The 21,198-nt window shown below is 40.3% G+C and overlaps 1 protein-coding gene across 2 annotated transcripts in view; it reads left to right on the top strand.

Annotated features, from left to right (window-relative positions):
• The window catches only part of ptprsa (protein tyrosine phosphatase receptor type Sa), a 236,639-nt gene that overhangs the window by 21,855 nt on the left and 193,586 nt on the right, over positions 1-21,198 (top strand). For both annotated transcript variants that reach the window (XM_085132277.1, XM_085132278.1), the window contains exon 2: positions 19,084-19,181. The gene's annotated coding sequence lies outside the window, so the exon portion shown is untranslated. The remainder of the gene's footprint in view (positions 1-19,083; positions 19,182-21,198) is intronic.

The following is a 21,198-nucleotide window of genomic DNA, read 5'->3' as shown; positions in this document are numbered from 1 at the left end:
TGCTCCCAAACACAGCGACTTTCTCCTATCTCATTGTTTTCCTATGCTTTTCCCTTTTTGATAGCCTGCACTTTCAGATTGGTGAGGAGCTCTTGAACTTTCCAGAGACTTAAATCTCACCTACTGAACCTACATACTTCAGCAAGGCTCTTTCTTACCAATCCTGAAGGCTCCTGCCGTCCTTTTCCTTAAATGGACACTAGTGTTTGGTCATTGGTGCACAAGTTTATAATGCACTTAACAAAAGGGGCATTTAAGCTTAATACAGATTCAGTTATTTTAAAATGAAGGACCGGGAGATGTCCAGCTTGTATTGTCGCTGACTTTCAATAGTCCTGCCAGTTGTTAATCGTATTGTATTTAAACAAACTCCACTAACTGCATGTCTTTGGATTGTTGGAGGAAGCTGGGGTACACGGAGAAAACCTACCAAAAACTGAGCTCAGGACCTTCATTATTATCCAATCTTATATAGTATATATAGTAGATCTATATGAGATAACAGTCATGCAACACATTGTCAATCAGAAAAAAAATGTGTTATTGATAGATGCATTCAATATAATTCTGATCATTATGGTGAAGGTAATGATTTGTGTCCCATGGTTTAAAGTGCATTTGCTTTAGTTAATGATTCAACGTGGTGTCAAATACTTCTTATTTTGCAATCCAGTCGTGTTTATGGACTTGTCCTAATAGTTCGCCTTTTGCTGAAATGCAAAAGGCGAATTATTTGAAATTCCTGCTGTCACAAATCTATTCAAAGACTTTGAACATATGCCCATAGATGCTTTATTCCTAAAATCTAAAACTACACAAGTGCCCATGATTATCCATCAACAGGATGTCATTGCAAATTATCCTAAAGCAAAGCAACAAAACTCTACCTGTTCACTCACTGTAATTTATTGGGATAGAAACCTCAGCACATTTCAAAGCAGGGAAATTCATTGGAGCCTTAAGAATACACATGACTATTGTAGCTTTGCCTGGACCAAGAGGAAATACAGTTAAACTGCAGTTGCAGTTTAACTAAATAAAGCCAGAGACAGCAGGTGCACGTTTATCTTACCAAATAACAATCACTAGCTAGCATAAATTATCTCCTGTCTGTGCTATGAGCTAGCTGTTTGATTGACAGTAATTATCGTTTCAGGCTTGTCACAGAGACCCAAGCATTCTTGATGTCTTCATGTAAAACCAAAGCTAGAGCCCAGCCCCAGTCAACGACACAAAAATAACTGGAGCAACATGACAAAACATAGTCTGTCTAACTAAATATGCATTTTTTGTGTGTAAAATGTTAGCGTCATGTAACATGCTTGGGGAAAGGAAGTCTAAATGCTTATATGAGCATTATGGAGTTACATTTTTATAGATAACAGATAGCCATCAGTGTTGTTATGAGGAATATTCAACATCTCTTTCTGTCAGATTGCACAGAGATTTTAAAAGATTACCACCCTGGATGCCAATACAGCTAAAGTGCTAGCTTTACCTGCACTTTTCGTCATGCAGTACTTTCTCTCATCCCCTTGGGGAAACACCACATTTTAATTGGTTAAGAAATAACTTCTATTTTCTCTTGTTTTGTTATGGTATGATGTAGGTTTCTTTATATACTCATTGTCACTCTGTGACAAGTGTTGGGGAGGGTGATAATTTTGCAAGGCTAATTCATTTAAATGAGAAGTAATATTAAATAATTTAAAGCATTAATGGGAAAATGCTATATGTTATGATCCTAAATGGCAAGCTATTACAGAATACTGTGAATTTGTCAATTTCCAAGATCGGCAAACCCTACTGAGAGATCAAGGTCACACTTCAGAAGGCTGAATTTGATCCTGAGCTAAATACATGCCTTTGCCCTGTACAGACTGGGATAGTATTTCATGTAGCAACTTTGCCTCACTTAAACAATGAACAACTAGGTTGCGGGGAGGAGGAAATCAAGGTCTTGCCCTTTTTAATCGTGATGTTCTGCTCTGGGGTAACACCCCCCTGGGTAGATAGTAATGGAGTAATCCTCTTATCTATTACTGCTTCCTTCACCCTTGCAGATCATTTTTCTTCTGCTCTAGTGTATCACTCTGTGCAGTGCTCAATGTTTTCCCCATTTGACTTTTGGCCACAGTCTGGCTCAGGTCAGATTGAAATGGTCTGATAGTATTGGTGCACTGCCATATCAATGTCCCTCTGAAAGATCATTAATCAGTTTGTCTATTAGAACTGTTGAATTTATTGAATTTGTCAGTGTCCTTTTTTAATATGCAACAAACACAGGTTTGAAATGAAGAAGCCAAAGATGCAGTTTATTTTTATTTGTTGATTATCTACATTAAAGAAAAACAGATATTGGCACACAGACATGCTTTCGTAAGCTGACAATACCCTGCGACATTACACACGCTGGCATACGTATTGGCGCCTCGGACCAGTCGTGTTGGACATGGTGTGTGAAAGGTGCCCTGCTGTGTCGTTGGTGACAAAGACTATTTCTGTACTCACTCTCAGACAGAGAGACGAGCAGGATGTGTAGCGATGAACTCTCATCACACTGTGCTAAATAGCACCGAGGGGCACAAACCACACCGAACATTAGCATGCTCCTTTCTAAAGCTGTCATGCCTTTTGGACACCAGCGTGCACCTACTGAAAGGTTATATTGGACCCATGAGAAAATCTGCTTTTAACATACTGTAGATCACCTTGAACCATCGGACACATCATCAGTGATGGTTCCTTGTAGAGCAGGGCGATATGACCAAAAATATTTATCACGATATACATTTGAAAATTTGCGATAACAATATAACTGACGATATAACTGACACGAGACAAAATACTTTACAACTCCACAACTTTATTAGTGCAAAAAACCCCATCAATGTATTTTCACTTAAACAAGCAGCTGTTTTTTATGTGCATTAAAGTTTCATAAAAATTTAACAGTGCAAATGCAAATTCCTCGCTGACAGTTTAACCAAAAGGCATTTCCAGTGGAAACTGGCCGACATATCCTCAGCATAACCATGTATAATATCCACTAAACTTAAAAAGAGGTTATACACACACAATACGGTAATATTATGTTGAAGCACAGTACGTATCACTCCGCGAGGCTCCGCCTACGATAGCCGTAATGCTCCAACAATCCATCAAGCGGTGCGGCTTCGTAGCTTAGCAAAGTCGTACTAAAACATTTGACAGATTTTCGAGCGCTGTGTACATAAAATCGTTTCGAGGTCAGTAAACACAACCAGAATTCATACATAAGGCACACGGGATTATAAGGGGCTCTGTCGACTTTCAGAAAAATCAAAGGATTGATTTTAAGTGTGCCGTATTTTCCAAACAACACGGTAATAACGACGGCCTGCTAGCATGCTCTACCAAAAATAGTGCTTTATTGTGTATCTGACGGACGAAAGCTAAACCAGTTCCACACCACTGAAGCTGCAGCATTTTAACAAACCAGTTGTGGTTCATCCGTTTCATTCAACGATCCACTTTCGCTCTTCTCATTCTCCGTCGCCATGCTTTTTCCTTCCATGTGCGTATGTAAACAAAGGCACTCCGCATGCGCGTTTTACCCATATTCTATCGCCATATTTCATTTTCTTATCGTTGCCCAACATTATACCGGTATTACCGTGAACGGTATGATATGGCCCAGCCCTAGTTCCTTGCATCATGTGGTGTTCTTGGGTCTTTCAACATAAGATAGCCTCACCCAGGTGACCTGGCCGGGCTTGTATCCTGCACCACCCATGACATCCTCACCTGAACTACAGCCACCTTGAAGCACCTTCGACTTCCACTGCCTTGTTGGCAGAGTTTGTCTTGGATAAGTGAAACCACTGCATGAAACCAGGCATTACAAGCAGAAACCAAGAATTCTGTTTGAACAGTAAGGATAGGCAGCTAATAGAAAATGGATAGCATGTAAGTCTTATAGCATGTATATACTATTGCTTTTCTTTCTGTGCACATATCATGAAACTAGGTTGCTGAAATGATTCATTTTAGCCTTGACTATTATCATTCATCCCCCTCTGGCTCCCTCGAATGCTGCTGGGTTACTTTGTTAGCCTATTGTCTCTGAGATAAAATGCTTGCACATGTGGAATGCACTTATTTTCTTAGCCCAGAAAAGTGTGTTTATATCACCCCACTGAGATAGTGACGTGTACCCCAGTGTGATAATAGCGTTCATCTGAATGGCAACACCTGTTCTGCATTTTGTCTGCATGTGTATGCCTGTGTAATGTTGCTCAACAGGCCTCTCAGAGACACAGCATCAGTGGGAATCCAGCTTCAAAAAGGTGCTTAGTAATTCTGTTCAGATGAGCATACAAGGAGAAACTGGGACTTGCCATCCCACAGTTGCATTATGAAGTAACTTTTAGTTACTGATGATATAAAAAAAAAATCCTGCAAACCAGCAAAGGTACATTTCTTATGCTGTTTGTAACTGTTACATGGTCTCTTCCTAATAGAGGTTAGAGAAGGAGTTTTGTTACTGGAATTCTGCAGACCATTAAGTTGAAAATTCATTTGTATTAACTTATAATATATAAATATTATATGAACCAAATTAGAGATTTAGAGAGAAGTGGAGCTTTGAACATGGCGTAACAACCACCAAGTCAGTGTTAGTTTTAAAAAACAATATATCAGTCTTCTCAGAGCGATGGGCCCTCTCAGTGGCAACAGAGAGGAAAAAAATTTAATACTGAGTGCAGGAAATGTTACTGCATACAGATGAAATCCAGATCCTTCCCACATTTTGATTAATTTGTGTTGTTGCCTTTCATCTTTTCTCTTATTCTTTTTGAACATATTTTTTTATCTTGTGCATGATTGAGGTCATGGGGCACAGAGAAGGCACTGTTCCAGAGGAGATACACTCGGGAAACGCATCACAATATCCACACAATCCTAGGACAAAAAAAAAAAAAATCACTATATGAGTGCTATCATTTCAAATTAGGCAAAAATTGTATCATAAGCAAAAATATATTGATTTAGGTAAAATGGTCAGAGACTCAGGAAACCCACAGCTTTGTGTGCTTACTTTCTGTGTCAGGATCCATTTGTGTATACATTTCTGGCTATAGCCCATCAGCTACCACCTCATAAATTATGTATTACTTTTCTTTTTTACTTGATGCAGTCACAAAATTGGTGAGGACAGTAAATGTAACGTAGTTCACTGCAGACAGGTAAGCTGTCACTCAGTCATTCCTTTACAGTTAAAATCTTTGTTACATTAAAACTGTCGTCAGGTTAAGCCCTTGACTGAGTCTTGATTCAGTCAAAGAATTATGTCAAACTCCTTAAATTAAATCCTTCAATTCTTGTTTTGCTGTTACTAAAACCCAAATCCAGTTTAGTCAAATTATTCATTGAGCCATCTACAAATTCTCACTTATCCACATAGTTTTACCGAAGGGCTAGAGCCTCTCCTGGCTATCATAGGGTGAAAGGTAAGGTGGATCCCAGACAGGTCGGCCGTGTGCAATAAACAATTATCCTTACTGGATAATAGTTTATTGCATGTTGTGTGATCAGTGTAGTCAAACGAGATATCTTAATGGCTACTGTAGAGCTTCAGGCAGAACCAAATACCTGCACATAAAAATAAACAGTAATTACATTTTTCATTTCTAGTCACAGTGTCAGTTTTAAACATCCATTAAGTTCTGATTCATCTTTGACCATGTTTTTCAACGTGATCACCATCTTTCTCTTTTAGAAATTAAATCTAGCAATGAAAAGACCTTTGTCACTCAGTCCTGTGCCAGGGTGACAGGCAGAGTGGAGTGTCTAGTTGTTCTTGTCAGCAGGATTGTGAAAAATTATTATAAGTGTAATGAAAACACCAAACCGTGAGCAAATGAAGAGCCCAATAAGTTTTTTGTGCAAACCTAAATCCAAGCCAGCAGTATCCAAGTGCCCTTCTAGTCTGGTTATGTGACCACAACAGTTTGTTGTAAAGATGTTACTTTTCAAGTCATTATTATCTGCTGTCCCTTAAAATTTGGTCCCAAGATTCTGGGGCTCTCTGTGCTTTTTACCATAGCACTAAATTTTATATATCATCAGAATTCTTTTCTACAAAGCTTTTCCTGATCGTACTGAGCCAGAATATGATATCCTATCACATAATAGAATCTAGTAGAGGTGGGTGACAGGGGGGCACAGGGAGATGTACTGGTTGTTGAAGGAGAAAGAGTGGCGCCCATTTGTCACGCCATTATCAGCAGCATCCTGGAATTTGTCAGAGTCAATAACAGGACTGGCTGTGCGGTGACAGACAAGTGTCTAACATACAACAGACGACGATTTCTATGCATCAGCTCGCTCTCAGTGAGGGATTGAGGAGAAACAGAGGGGACGTCAACAAAAGGGTGGAATATCAACTAAGTGTAGTCTGGATTCGTAAATAGCAGGAGAGTTTAGATACAACAACCCCTTCAGAGTGTTTGAAGAGCCAATATTGAATTTAGAGATAATGTGGCAAAGATGAAACGCTGGCTGATCAGACGGATATTAGCTGCATCCTGCCACTACTCGTTTTAAGTGGTTTTTCACTTCTCCTCTTCTTTTCCTCGCACGCTCTTTCAAGTGTATTCATATTGGATGTTGGGAGATAGAATGGTGGGTGTAGGAAGGGCATATGCGGAGGAGTGGTAAAATGACAAAAAGTTTATCTTTGATGTCTGTTTTACTTAAGCATCCAGAAGAAGGCTTGATGGGATTCGAAGATCAATAAATCTCAGGGAAGTAGAAAAGAAGAAAATTGGACTCTCCATTTATTTTGGCATTTTTTTCTTCTTCTCTTCAGTCCCTCCGCTGGCCCATTTATGTGTACCTCAAGGGGTGTATACCTCTCCTCGTGGCTCTAGTTGCATTTCGACCCCGTCCATCTCATCTGCTTCCACAGCATAATGATTGTTTGAGGAAAAAATGTTGAAAAATTATGATCCCACTCAAGTAAGGACGGCCTAAGATCCCGCCACACACACAGTTCTCTGTGTGTTTTGGTCAACCAGCTAAAGAAAAAATAAGGTAGGGGGGGGGGGCATTATGCTCTCAACTGCACATTCAAGGCTGTAGCTGGAGTCAGCAAGGTGTGCCAAGTAACACAGCTGCATGGTGCAATCGATGACCTGGCAACCAGAGAGATAGGATCAATGATGCCCTCCCTGTTACACTGCAGGTTTCTCTGGGTTTTTTAACGTGGACATGTGCTGTAGTCCTTTTCTTTTTTTTTTCGGAGCCTAGGTGGTGAGATTAGTTGCAGGATAATTTAAGGCAGACAGATGGAGAGAGATAAATACACACTAAGTTTTATTTGTTTATTCAATGCGGATTAACAATACCTTTTTTTTCTGTCTGCCAAATTTTCCGCTTATATCCATGTGATCACTGGTTTAAAAAAAAATATGACGCATCCAGCCTCTCAGATTTGATCTTTTATCAGAAGGTCAGACAAACATGGCACAGCATGAGCTAATTTCCACCAGTTTTGAGGACAATCGGCTCACTGCATCTTTAAATCTCTGCAGGGTCGGACAGTTGCACACAGTGGCCTGTTACTCCGATGCCTGTTCGCAGCTGAGTTAGACAGCAATCTAGTCAAGTATCCTCTTGGGTCATCCTGATCATCGGGTGCGTTTAATGTTCAAGTCATGTGATGTGTGAAATACAGTGCTGTGCAACATTTTTGCACTACTTGTCATTTCTTAATATTTTGCTTCCAAGTAGCCAGACTATGTTAAAGTGGTCGCTCCTTTTCATCCCTGTAGCTAAACATTTTCAGAGGAGGTTTTTTTTTGTATTATTTTTTGTTTTTGTTTCTTTTTAAGATTGGGCGGCCTTTGAACCATTCAATCACAAAAAAGGCATCTACCTTGAGGAATGAACCAATTTTGTTTCTATACATACCAGACAACTAAGCAAGTAACCAATATTGAATGATATCTTTAGCCACTTTGTTGCTAACACACAGTTTGTTCCCGTTTCCTTACTTGATTCTGAATTTTGAAAAAAAGCCAAAAATAACACAATTTAACAGGCAATAGTATTTTTGCACCAATACAGTAATTCCCAAAGTGCTGTGCCACAAATGATAAACATATGAGCTCTTGTCTGAATGGCAACGAGACATCTGAAGGACCAAGTTCGAAAAGGTCAGTGAGGGCAAACTAGGAGGTTCTAATTCCACTTTATCCTCTGAGATGTTTTGGCAAGTTGAGAGCTCTAGAGAGAGGGGTTGTGGGAACACCATCTCCCTGCACTCTAGCCTAATTCTGCTGCCTGGCACAGTCGGATAAAGAGGTAAAGAGGCCACCGGCACAGCCTCCAGTGTTTCAAGTCTGATTAATCTTCTGATTAGGTTAATCCAGCAATGCTTCAATGGAGAGAAGCCACTCCTCTGTAGAAAGTCTCCTCTTCCAAAAGGAAGGCCTTTTTTTTAATCTGCAGGTCTTTCTGATTTTATCTTTAGTGCGAGGTTAAAAGGGCTCGTCTTTATAGCATTAACAGCTTCACGTGAAAACACTTAAAGCTGCCTTTACACCAGGGTTGTGTTTCTTCCTCTGGATCTTTGCTGAAATGCCTCTTGATTTGACTTCAGTTTAAGTTCTGTTAGCAAAGTGCCCACAAGGCAAATACCTTATAAAACCTGGTTATTGTTTAAGAGACAAAAGCTAATGAAAGCCAGGTAAGGAAGAATGCTTTACTGCATGACACTGGAAAATACAATAGAAGCCATTTCCTGATTTATCACCGAGTTGGAGCAATGAATAGAAGATGTTAATGAAGGTCAAATGACAAAGCGCTTTCTCTGGGTTCATAGTGAGGTTGAGTCTATTAAATGGCCCCCACTATTACACATCCTCCTCTCTCTATCGAGCTCTCTTTCTTTCTTTCTTTCTTTCTCTCTCTCTCTGTCTCTGTCTCTTTTTTGCACACACACACACACACACGTCTTTAGCTTTCTACTGCTTAATGATCAGAGAACATTTATTTTGCACAGTGTATCCTGTTCTATTGGATAATGTTTTTGTAGAGTTCACACTTAATTAGCCTTTTTGGTCTCTACCCATCTCTAGAACATTAAATAAATCGGATGTGCCGTGCTGATATGCAAGCCTCCCAGGCAATCCTCTGGTGTATTTAATAGACTATTTATTTTTGATAATCAAGCATTAGAGAGTGGTGGTAATCCTGTTTCTCTTGGCGTGCTGCCTTTGTCTTCGAAGGGACAAATGAATTTGTTTAGCTCGTTAATTGATTTGAGTGATCCAAATCTCTGCGATTATTTGGACTTTTCTGATTTCACAGTCAGACTACCTGTAGATCTGATCCTCCAGCACTGTTGTTCTTCGTTTCGACAGCCTAACACATGATGTCTCATTTCCATGTGGTGGCTGAGCTTCACCGTCTGTGTGAATCTGAGGCTAGGCTGGCTCACATTAAAATGTGTGTGATGTGGTTTGAGCTTCTTGAAGTTGTGCATTTTTGCACAGCTGGTGGTTTCACATGTCCGAGTTTGGTGCCTCGACACTTTGACATGTAAGACCACCTAGCAGAAAAAGCTTTGTGCGTTTGGATCAAGCCTGTGACCTTATAGTTACAAGATATTCTGTCTAACTTCAGGCCACTCTGCTTCCTCTCTCGGATACAGTGCCTAAAGCAACAAGCATCACTACTGAGCACTGCTGTGACACAACTCTGGTTGACTCTCTCCCCCCCCCCCCCCCCCCCCCCCCCCCCCCCCCCCCCCCCCCCAACCCCACCCTCTCACAACCACACTGATTCAAGTTACACCGGGCACCAAGCTAAATGGGCTTAAATTTTTAATTTGTGCTGGAGAACAGAGATCACATCTTGGGAGGATAGCATATCTGTAATTTATTTAAGAACCCTGCAGAGGAAGAGTTATTTTGAAGGCACAGCGCTAGAAGGGAAGCATCCGGGTGGATTTTTTTTTTCTTTCAGCCCAAGGGGCTTGTAGGTAGACTCCACTCAGCAGTGACCTTCTCTCTGATGTGGAGGAGCACAGAGAATGAACATTCTATTTATGTGCAAGTCCTCGGGTAAAATCTGTTGAGTGCAGAAACTATTTCTTCTCTATCCCAGGGAACAATAGAAGTGTTTTAATAATTAAAATGAAGATTTGCTTAAAAATCTTTTTACATTTTACCAGAGTAAAATGACTCACCAGCTCTGTCACCCAGTTTGCCTCACCCTCTCCATCTGAAGGAAAAGAGTGCTCAACATCCCTCGGTCAAGTACGCACCCCTTTGTCACTCTTAATTAAACCAGGCCTGATTAGCGCCGACAGGTGTGGCAGGTGTTGTGTTTACTCATGCAGCAGGAACAAACGCGCCTGCTACAATTTACAGTAATTTATTAAAATCGCCATTAAAAGCTGCCAGCCACTTATACGCGCGAGTGCAGCAAATGCGTAAAAGTGGGGTAAAAGTGGCGGGGGCTGTGGAGGCTGGTGGCATGCTATCATGAAGTTCATCCTTAATGAGTGTGGATTAGCGGGGATGATCCAGGCTTTGCAAAACCCCTGGTCCAGGGCTGGTCAGCGTTTGTTGTGTGCAACTGTGCACGTATGAAGCTATTGGAGGTTTGGAAATCTGTCCCGGAATTCTCTACATTCATTTATAACTGCAAAATTACACGGTATAACCAAGTGTTTGTTTGTGTGTGTGTGTCTGTGTATTGATTAATATCGCTCTGCAGTGACTTATGTATTTAATTATTTTGGAGGTTTTCTAAGGGGACAACATTAGCTTCTTTTTTTTTTTAAAGATAATTTTAGTTTGTTTTTTACTGCACAGTGTTTTTGGTGAAACGTCTTCAAGAAAGATTTCCAAGCTCCTTATAATACCATGACCTGCATGAGCAAGGACCTACACAGACATACTGTTTGTGGATTATTTCATGCTTGGACTGCACAGAGTTTCTTGAGGCTTTGTTGGCAATAATTTTGGGCATGAATTTTTGAGTGTGTTTGTGGTCAGGGCACAAATTACGCTGCTTAGAGTTCAAGGATCCTTGGGACCGTAGCATCACCGGTTTGAATTTGCATGCTGAGCAGCATCTTTTGTGGAGGGGATGTGAATTGAGATTGAAAAATAAATTAATTAATTAATAAACACATCAGTAGCAACCAGTGATGTTTTTATTCCCTTGAACTCTGTTCGCTAGATTTACTGAAGTGAGAAAGTAGATTGATTTACATGGAAGACGCATTTAAGTAGAAAAGTATAGAACTGACCGAGTCAGAGAAAACCAAAAACATCTTACTGTAACACTAAATGCTAAATGAGATGGCAAGCCCATATTGTTGTCCTTCAGGAAGTTATTATTTTCACACTGGTACTGAAGCTTTGCCCTCTCTAAATGTAATGACTGATGCCCTAGTTTTGCCTGCAAGGTCAAGTTAACAAGCTGACATTTCAGACACCCCGCCCGGTTTAATGACAGCCATCTCTTTGCAGCCAATGGCTAATCTGGAGATTTGCAGCGAACACATAAAGATGCTACAGTGATATGTTTGCTGTCACGGTGAAATATGGGCAATTGTCACAAAATAGCAAAGCCATTCGTCTACTCAACCACGGAGCTCTCCTGTCACGAATACACACAAAGTGCATACACTGCAGTGTACAAAATGGAAATCAGATAGTCAGACAATAATTTGAGTAGAGCCATAAACATGTGGCCCGGGAGATGAATTATAATAATTAATCCACTGTGTCCATTCCCAACCACCCCTCGCTCTAACTCTCCGCAAATTCACCACATGCGCACGAACAATACACACTCCAAACCTCTCCAACCCCCGCCTCCTCCCCCAGCCATTCAGGCTCGGGAACACAGCTGTGACCACCTCGGCGCCTTTCCAACCCAGTGTCACCAACGTTTCTATCGAAGGACATTGAAGGGGACTTAGTCTGTCTCTCTCCCTATTAAACCCCCCCTGCACCTTCACAATAGAACACGCTCTACTTTATCATGCCCATCATATCATGACGCATTAACATGGGGGCCTACAATAACATTATTTATAGAGGCGTTAATATTAATATCGACCTGTGTGCTGTCAGTTGGTCTGATTTACTGAGCGCTGGAATGCCGAGCCATGTAGAGGTGGCAGGTGGACTAATTGAATATCAGTCACTGCACACAGCATGCCAATAGACACATTTGCTGCTCGACATACACACACGATTCACAATTGTCCAGTGTGCAAAACCAAAAAAAAAAAAAAAAAAAAATTAAATGACAAGAAGATTTAAGTGCATGAATGCACTGCCAGCTCAAAGCAGCACAGAGCACTTCTGTGTGTGCATAAGACGGTTCACCTCATAGACTTTCTAACCAATGTTACACGGCAGCAATTATGACTGGGGATCTGCTGTGAACGTGTAAGTATATTGGACTCTGTTGTACTTATCTGCTCAAAACAGACTCTGCTAATGAAACTTCACTCAGAGTGGCTCGTAGCCTCGTAGCCGGAGTGTTTCATCACAGAATTGTGTTGTCTGAGTGTGAGAAGGTTTTCTGACAGAGCACAAAGGTACAGGATTAGTTAGAAGCCATGGAGAATAATGAGGCTTTTGGGGGGGAATCTGTCTTGTTTAGTGTGTTCTGTTTGTTTTGAAAGAAACCTCTCGCAAACTTTATTGAATTTGAGGGCACTGTGACAAACATGCTGATCAAAGTGTTTTAGAGGGAACCGATTTTCCTTAATAAAACCATTAAATTGCACTTTTAAACTACTGCCAAGCTAATTTCCTCAAAGTTTTCTGGTGGTGCTGAGTGAGAAGAGGGTTTTTTTTAACCATATTATGGACACATCACAGTTCTGTATGCAATCTGTATGCAAAATTACAGCCTATTTAGCACCAATAGTATTACCCAATCAACAGTGAGCAAGCTTTAGCCACATGCAGATAAACAGCCCATCATAGAAAAGACATTTGCTACGGTGCAATGTCAGAACCACTGGATAATGGCGGAAACAGACTTAGCTTTCTAAAAAATTATCTTTTATTTTATATCCTCATCTAGATTTTTATAGATGCCTTGAGCACAACGCAGAAAGTCTTGGCCTGGCTGTCCACTGGCACAAAAATATTGGCCACCCTGGGGGATAAGTCATCAGATGATAGCCAGTGGGTTCCTAGACACAGTACACTAGCACATGGTCATTTTCATTCATTGTCATTCATTATTAACATCCTAGAATAGAGAATTTGATGTAATAAAATAAGGAAGGCAGGCAGTTATTAAACTTCATGTGTTAGTTTTTCAGAGCTCCGATTCCAAAGCATGTTTGAGCTGGTATCTTCTTACGTTGCTGAAAGGTTTTGAAATCCAGCAGTGCTTCCCAGATTTATAATTCCCCCTGTATTTTTCTATTTAACCAGTACTTCTAATGAGTGGTCAGACTTAGACTTTCTCAAGGACATTATATTCAGAAACACAAGCATGCTGACAGCTACATGTTATGACTATAAAACCTATTTGACGCACTACAACTGGATTGAGGACAATAGCGAATTTATCTTTGCAGCAAGGTCAAGAAGCCTACATAAATTAGGCAAAAGGGAATTCATCCGGGGGGGTTGTAGCATCCATTTTTAAGTGGGATATGAACTTTAACTAAAAATTGGTTGTTTCAAATGACAAAATATTCTCATGGAATTTGAAAATGAGTCCTTTCTTTAAGAGGAAGCTGCCCACTGGCTGTGTCTCTCTGTCAATTTTGTCTTATTGTATTAAAATGATCATAGGAACAACAACAGGAGCTAAGTTTGTAATGTTAGCACCCGTGTCTGTAATCTTTTGACAAACTTTTGAGGGAGGAAAGGATGATAATATCCAAATCCACATCACTTCTATAAAGCTTGAGTTTAGGCTCCAGTGTGTTAAAGTCTTATTTTATCAGCACATCTTTGGAGAAGTAGCTGAGAGCAGATCTAAAGTTGGATTTCAAACACCTGTGGCATATCATTTGAGAAGTGTGTACTGTGGGAGAACCACTAGAAGTTCAAATCAGTCAATCAGTCACACAGAAGCTGCTCTTTTAGTTTCCTCGTTTCCCTTGACTTCTCTCCGCTCAACCCTTTGTTTTTCCATCTGATCTCACCTTACTCCTCCTTTCACTATCTGTTCTCCTAACTTGATCCTCCACCTTGGTCCCCTTCTCCACCCGTTCTCATCTCCCTTGACCGATACCATTCTACTGATTACATCAACTTAACCCCTCACACGTTTGCCATTCTTTCTCTTCACGCCATTTGTCTTCTCCTTTCTGTTTTCTTTTCCTTACCCAGCGAAGATCTGATTTTTAGTCTTTTAATACCTGGAGGACAATGGAGGCAGAGGAGGTGGGTGGCTGAGTGTAAGGTGAGGAAAAATAGACATCAGGTGCTGCCATAGCAACATTATTTTTTCATTCAGAGAAAAATATAGTCTTTACTTTTGTGACATGGAAGTAGAAATTGTGTTGACATTTCATCATCTGGTTGAGGTGTGTGCTTTTTTTATTTGACTTTTCAAGCAGCATACCTGTTGACATTTGCAAAGAGTAGGTCATCCTTGTGTTTTTCTTCTTTTTGTGTTGCCATTTTTTTTATTTTCATGTGGATGCTTAGAGCCTCCCAGTTCCTTGTTCTTCTATTCTGAATGCACCCTATGTGACCACATTGCTGGAAAGAAACCACATATACCCATTTCTGAGCATGCATGTTTTCATTTCCCAATTTGCCATGCACCATGATGCTCGGCCATCTGTCTCAGCACGGTGACTAAACTCAATGCCAATATGTTGCAGGGTCATGAGAAAACAAACCGGAGCTGCTTTCCACATGATTGGACAAAACGTAACTTAACCCATGTTGTGTAGCAAAAACAAAACCAAAAAAAGAGAAAAAGAATCAATCAGAGAGTCGCGCTCTCACTTAGAGCATGCTATTGTTAAGATGGTAGGCAAGATTCCCACTTTCTTGGATGTTAACTTTGAATGTATTTTAGCTCCCATGCTATACAACTAGCTCTTCATTCTGGCTGATTAATGGCAACTTGCCCGGTCAAGGGAGTGTCTCATGCAATGTAGGAAGCGGTAGTGCAACAGCGTGTGTGCAGTGAATAAATGCTGTACATTAAACAAATTCCCCCGCGCTCGTCTTGGCAGCCAGGCGTGTGGGAGTATTGCAGAATTTGGCCTCACATTTTTTTTCCAAGTGACACACAGGAGTGTATGCTCATGTGCGGAAACAGACATATTTATTGTATATGTGACTTTTCCCCCCCAGAAAATCACTAAAACTATGCTATGTACTTGTTTTCAAGCCCATTCTGTGAAGCGCTTTGCACTCTTTCTGATATGCATGGCCACACAAACACATTACAGTTTCTCAGTATCATCTGAAAAAATATTTTTTACACACACATCCAATTTCTACTCTCCCTCGTGCTGTGGTTAGTATACCAGGGACTCCTGCTGCAGCTAGCCTGTTAGTTGACACTGATTGGCCAGTGAGGGCCAGCCTGACCCCGGTGGCCTGTCAGAATGAAGGATCATGTTGACGGTCAGCCGTCGAGGTAATAAAGCCCACAGAGGATGCTTGGAGATTGTCTACAGGCAGCGCCCAGTTCGTGAGACAGTGGGGGAGAATGAGAGAAGTCAATAACATCAGGATGAGGACAAATAGTAGTCAGTGGAAATTTGGTATAAAAAAAAATGTACAAAGTTGTCAGATCAACAGAAAGTTTTGAGAGGACTCTGAGTGAGTAAATTACACAAAGGACTAACACTTCTAAATATAATTTATAGTGCTGTTCCATTTCAGCATCACGCCTCGATCACAGGTATATTTATATTGTAGTACGGTTGATAATCAGATGACCTATGATTCTAGTAGCTGCTATTAACATTCAGTCAATAATATCAACCAGATCCAATACGATTACTTTTTATAAGCAAATCCAGCATGTCCAAATTAACACTGTCAGATTTGATTTCAACACTTTTAAAGTGTCTATATGGGTCCACACCAGAGAGTGTTAATTTAACTCTTTTTGGAGAGTTGGTATGTTAACTCTGATTTAGTGTTAAACACCAAATCTCTCTGGAGTTGATAATTTAACACTTGGTGTTAAGAGTTTATATATTAACTCTCAAAGAGTATTTTAGTTTAACTACGTAAGAGTTATCTTCTAATTAATTCTAAAAAGCGGGAATTTTACTGTTCTGAACTTCTAGAAATTTATTTTGGAAATAAACATTTACTAAAAAGACGCAATGGTTTTTGAAAAACATTTATTCTGAACTGTGCACCACAATTTCAAAACATTTTCTGAAAGATGTAACAGTGTACATGTTCTCACTTTCATTAGAATTTCGTTTATCAAAAGGTCTGACATAGGTGAGCTGGTAAATGCAAATAACAGCATTCTCATCACTTATTTCAATAAATACAAAATACAATATGCATGTCCTTCAGTCATCACTTTGTGGAACTTCAACGCACTTCTGCTCTCCCCCATATTCCATCTTCACAAGCATATCCTATGTGGAGATTGAATAAAAATTAGTTGACACTAATTAATGGCACAAATCAATTGCAGCACAGTAAAAAAAAAAAAAAAAAAAAAAAAAAAAAAAGGAATCCTTTTTGAGACATTACTTGTGTAAAGTATTTTCCCAAAAGACAAGGACACAGGCAACAGGTAGTACTGAACTAAATGTAAAACCTCAACCTTTTTCATTTTTACCTAAACCGTGTGCACAAAACTATGGAGGAATCTAAATGCTAACGTAGAACTCAGTCGGGACTCGGGACATCTGCTACTGCTGTTTGCTCGTTTTTTATGGGAGATCGTTTTCAGGCTTCAAGTAGCACCATTATATCAACATTTCACATTCTAGACATTGTTTTAGGTGTATTTGACCAAAAAATTTAACCGAAAATTCACATGCAAGCTTTTTTTCAAGGCTGTGGTATTTGCCGAAAACAATACCTTTCAGCTAGCTAAAACAGCGAGCGGTGCTATCAGCGAGCAACACGGCTAATGCCTTTCACACAGCTTTGTCTCAACTCCAAAGAGCCACAGAAGTAAAAGCTAATAATAATAATTGAAACAATCTTTGAAAACATGACTTACCAAGCATGGCAAACAACTCAAATATGTAGAGCAAAATGTTCTGAAACGGCTTCACTTCAGCTTCGATTGGAGCCGTGCTGGGGGCGGAGTCTGTGAATTTACTCTATTGGTGTCATAGCCCCTGTAGGAGTTCAGAGTTAAGAGGTCAAGAGTTAATGTTTCCATTGTAACACCTCCAGATTTGAAATAGAAACACTCATTTTTAACACTCGATTTTAACTACTATCATTTTACACCTCAGAGTTACATTAAAAGCATGTGACTCTACTTAGAGTAAAATTAACTCTAAGACTACTAACACCAAAACATTTAACACTTTTGAATTTGCTGTGTATTGTAACTTATTTACTGCCAGGTGAAAATAATTTGTTACATTGATTTCACTTTACTCTGAAACTTAGCCTATAATTAGTAGTTAAATATGTACGCTAGTCCACAGTCCCACACAACGATCCTAATGAGATCCTAATGAGAACGTACAGAGGATCGTTCGTTTAAAATGTGCTGAAGTGTGAACACAAAGCAAAGCGATTGCCACTGCAATTTCTCCATAGAAACATGTAGAGGCAGAAATGGAGAATCCTGAGTCTTGTCACTGTTACCTGTTGAAGATCCGGCTCTGGCTGCTGGGCTGAGATCGCCATACACTCAACTTTAAAATCACTCGCTAGCATGCTGTCTGCAAAGTTGATTGCAAAGATTCAGTGCTGCGTTAGCACTGTAATGCAGTTACTTCTGTCCTGGACACAACTGGCACTTTACAGTCGCACTCTTGTCCTTTTGTGCAATGCTACTCCTCAAAAGCTGCAGATTTTCCTAGTCCCTTCACTGAAATCAGCTGATTGTAGACACATGCACAGGGAGCAAATAGAAAAGCCGTTTTTTGTTCTTTTGTTTTTGTCTTTGTAACCCAAGTAACAGCATAATTTAATCTGTAATGTATCCTTAAAGCGCTATTATTAATCAATTATACCCAACAAAGAGAGTGACACTGATAAACATGGTACAAAACCACTGCTGAAGTGCATTTGGAGAAGCTGTCCACATAGGACTCGCCATATCCACATGATATTGATCATGCCCATGTCGTGCTGTTCTTTATGATATTCATGTTGTTAGCTGAAAGAAGTCTCTACCCACGGGGTAATGATGAGCTCCTCTGACTTCTCACTTGAGATAACCTTCCTCAGCTGCTCAGTGGAAGTTCCTTAGGGTGGACTTATTGCTACCCACAGCTGCAGACCTGGCTGAGAGTAGACTGAATATCGAGTGAGGCTACGGTGAGGCCTCCAAATACAGAGAAACTCACAAAAGCACAAAACTAAAAATACATGTCAATATACAGTATGCACAATTAATATATATATATATATATATATATTTAAGTAAGCCGAATATTACAAACACAAAAAATGTTCAGCAGACACACACAAATAAGAATGAATCCCTACAATTACATTTCATATTAAAACCATCAACTTATTCCATAAATGCAGTAGCCTGTTGTGCACGAGCGAATATCAAAACAAGTATCAATCAAATCCGCACATGCATGCACCTACACACATGCATGCACCCACAGATTTGGACCAGGCTCATTAGAGATGTGAAGGAGAAAATGATCAAGAGAAGCCAGGAGGGACTTCATGCAGATTTGCACTCCATAGCTCTCAGGCAATCAGCAGCAAGCCTCCTCCTCGCCCGAGAACTGCCGTCCTGTGGTCACAAAAGGCCAAGAAGGGAGAGCGAGAGAAACTCATCACAGCATTTGTTGAATCCCCCCACCCACCACTTGAGGAGGTTGTTCATTTAGTAGTCCCTTTCATTAATGTTTCTCTGTCATTTTCCCTCTCTCTCTTTCCGTCTACTTTAAAGGTACGAGCGAGTGAGTTGTAAGAAGCAGAAGACGAAAAAAGAAGCCACTGGAGCAGCTGAAGATATGAGGCTAAAAAGGTTTTGAAAACAACCCAGCGGTAAGTGGGCCCCTAAATTTTTGCACAGTGCACCGCCATTTTAGATGGAGCAATTATGTTTCCAGAAGTTGCCTCGCACCCTGCATAATAACTGATTTTACACTGGTGGGCACAAATTCATGCTTTCTCAATCCTTTTTCTTTTTGTTCTCCATCCACGTGTTCCTACCTTTCACTGCTTTTCTGTCTTCTTCTGCTTTTGCATACAAATCTCTGATAGTCACAGTGTCCCATAATCCCATTTTTTTAACCACTGCAGATATACACATTCTAGTTTGCTGGTGCCGGATTGTTTACTATGTTTCGAAATAACAATTATCACTCAAAAAGCAAGGCTACGGCAAATTAACTTAACGGCCTAATTGAAAAAGATAATAGGTCATTTTTTTGTCTTTAATAGATAACCAAGCAGAGCAAAGGAAGCAGTTAATCAAAACTATAGAATATCTAATGATGTTTAATTAAGCAAATCGCGGCACAGTATTACCCGTTTATTTTGCACGCAGTCACGTGCACAAGTGCGAGTTTATTGAAGTTTGGTTCAACTCCAACTCCAGTGTTTTTGTTTCCACGTCCTAATGACACAATAAACTGTCATCTTCCTTCACGCTTTGGGTGCACCCTGCGCTAAGCTCATCCATCCATGCTGACAGCCGTGCTAAGGCTGAGAGAGATATCATCTACCTGTCACTGCAGACTGGCACTGAGGAGCTCCTTCTCTACTTCTGCAGTTCTTTTCATTCAGCGAACGGCGCTGGTGACTTTCAGATCTGGAAGCTATCGCGCATCAATTTAGACATGTAATGTACCCTCCTGAATGGGGTTTATTTACAGGCTCATTCACTGCTCCACTTTGCTGCACAATTCATCTGAAATGGTTTCTGCATGCATTTGTCAGTGAAACTTATGTTTCTACTGTACAGAGTTTCCTCGTGATTATAGATTGCATCCCCTTTAATTAAAGGTAACGCCTGCATTTAATTCTAATTGCATAATTTTCTGTATTCTTGTTACAAGATGTCTTTGAAGAAAATTAGGAATATTGTGATAGCACATTTAGCAAATACACCGAGTGGATGAGAAAAAAACAACAACAGCACACTAAGCAAAGTGGTAGTTAGAGTCATTAATAAGTCGGTCTTTCCACATCTCAGCTGCAGGCCTCAGACCGTTTTTTCCCCGATATTAACAAATTCAGAGGACTTTCTTACAAACCGTTACAGTATATTTTAAAAGACTGAACATTAGGCTGTTTTTACATGCTGCTTTTGGGGTGTAATATCACCATTTATTGAATTCTAACTGTACACGATCCACCACCCTATGTCTCAAGATGTTCATATTATCCATTCAAATAGTGCAGCAGTAGAAAAAAATTTAAAAAGTCCCCCCAGCTTAGCTGTGAAACTCCCTCATCTCTATTGCTCCAGTCAGGGAATAGTTTAATTTCAAGTTGATAGATCAAATGTAGGTGACTCCACAGACATTACATACGCTGCACACCACATTCTTATTTCCATATCATCGCCTGATTATTAGTGCTGCTGGCAGAGCAGAAGACATGCACAAACTGTGAATGAATATGAACAAATGGGTGTCAGAGCACATGCAAGCCCAGACATAACCCTCGTCATATACACAGGGACCCCTGCTTCTTGTCACCTTGCTCCCGGAGGCCACCAGCCTCATTAACAGCTGCATTTGGTATACTAAACCACGTGAAGTGAAGTCTCGCTGCCCTGCTTCGTTCGACTGCAGAAAAGGTTTGGGAGGCAAGATGGCACATCTGGATCCCCCACTGTGGGCTCAACAAGCTGAAAATTGAGAGCGCGACAACAGTGTGCATCGACGTTAGATCCACTGACTGTGCCATTTACACATCAGCATAACAAAAAACTGTATTTTAAAACATGTCCTCTGGGAATTAGTAGTTAGTAGAAAATTGCATTGATCTGTGTGCCACATGACATCATGGTTGTCATGGCGTTTCTTGTCCAGATCATTCAACACCTATCAGT

The sequence above is a fragment of the Neolamprologus multifasciatus genome, chromosome 15 (genome assembly GCF_963576455.1).
Source record: "Neolamprologus multifasciatus chromosome 15, fNeoMul1.2, whole genome shotgun sequence".
Classification (NCBI taxonomy): domain Eukaryota; kingdom Metazoa; phylum Chordata; class Actinopteri; order Cichliformes; family Cichlidae; genus Neolamprologus; species Neolamprologus multifasciatus.
The sequence above is the reverse complement of the archived record's forward strand: the minus strand, read 5'-3'. Positions and strand labels throughout refer to the sequence as shown.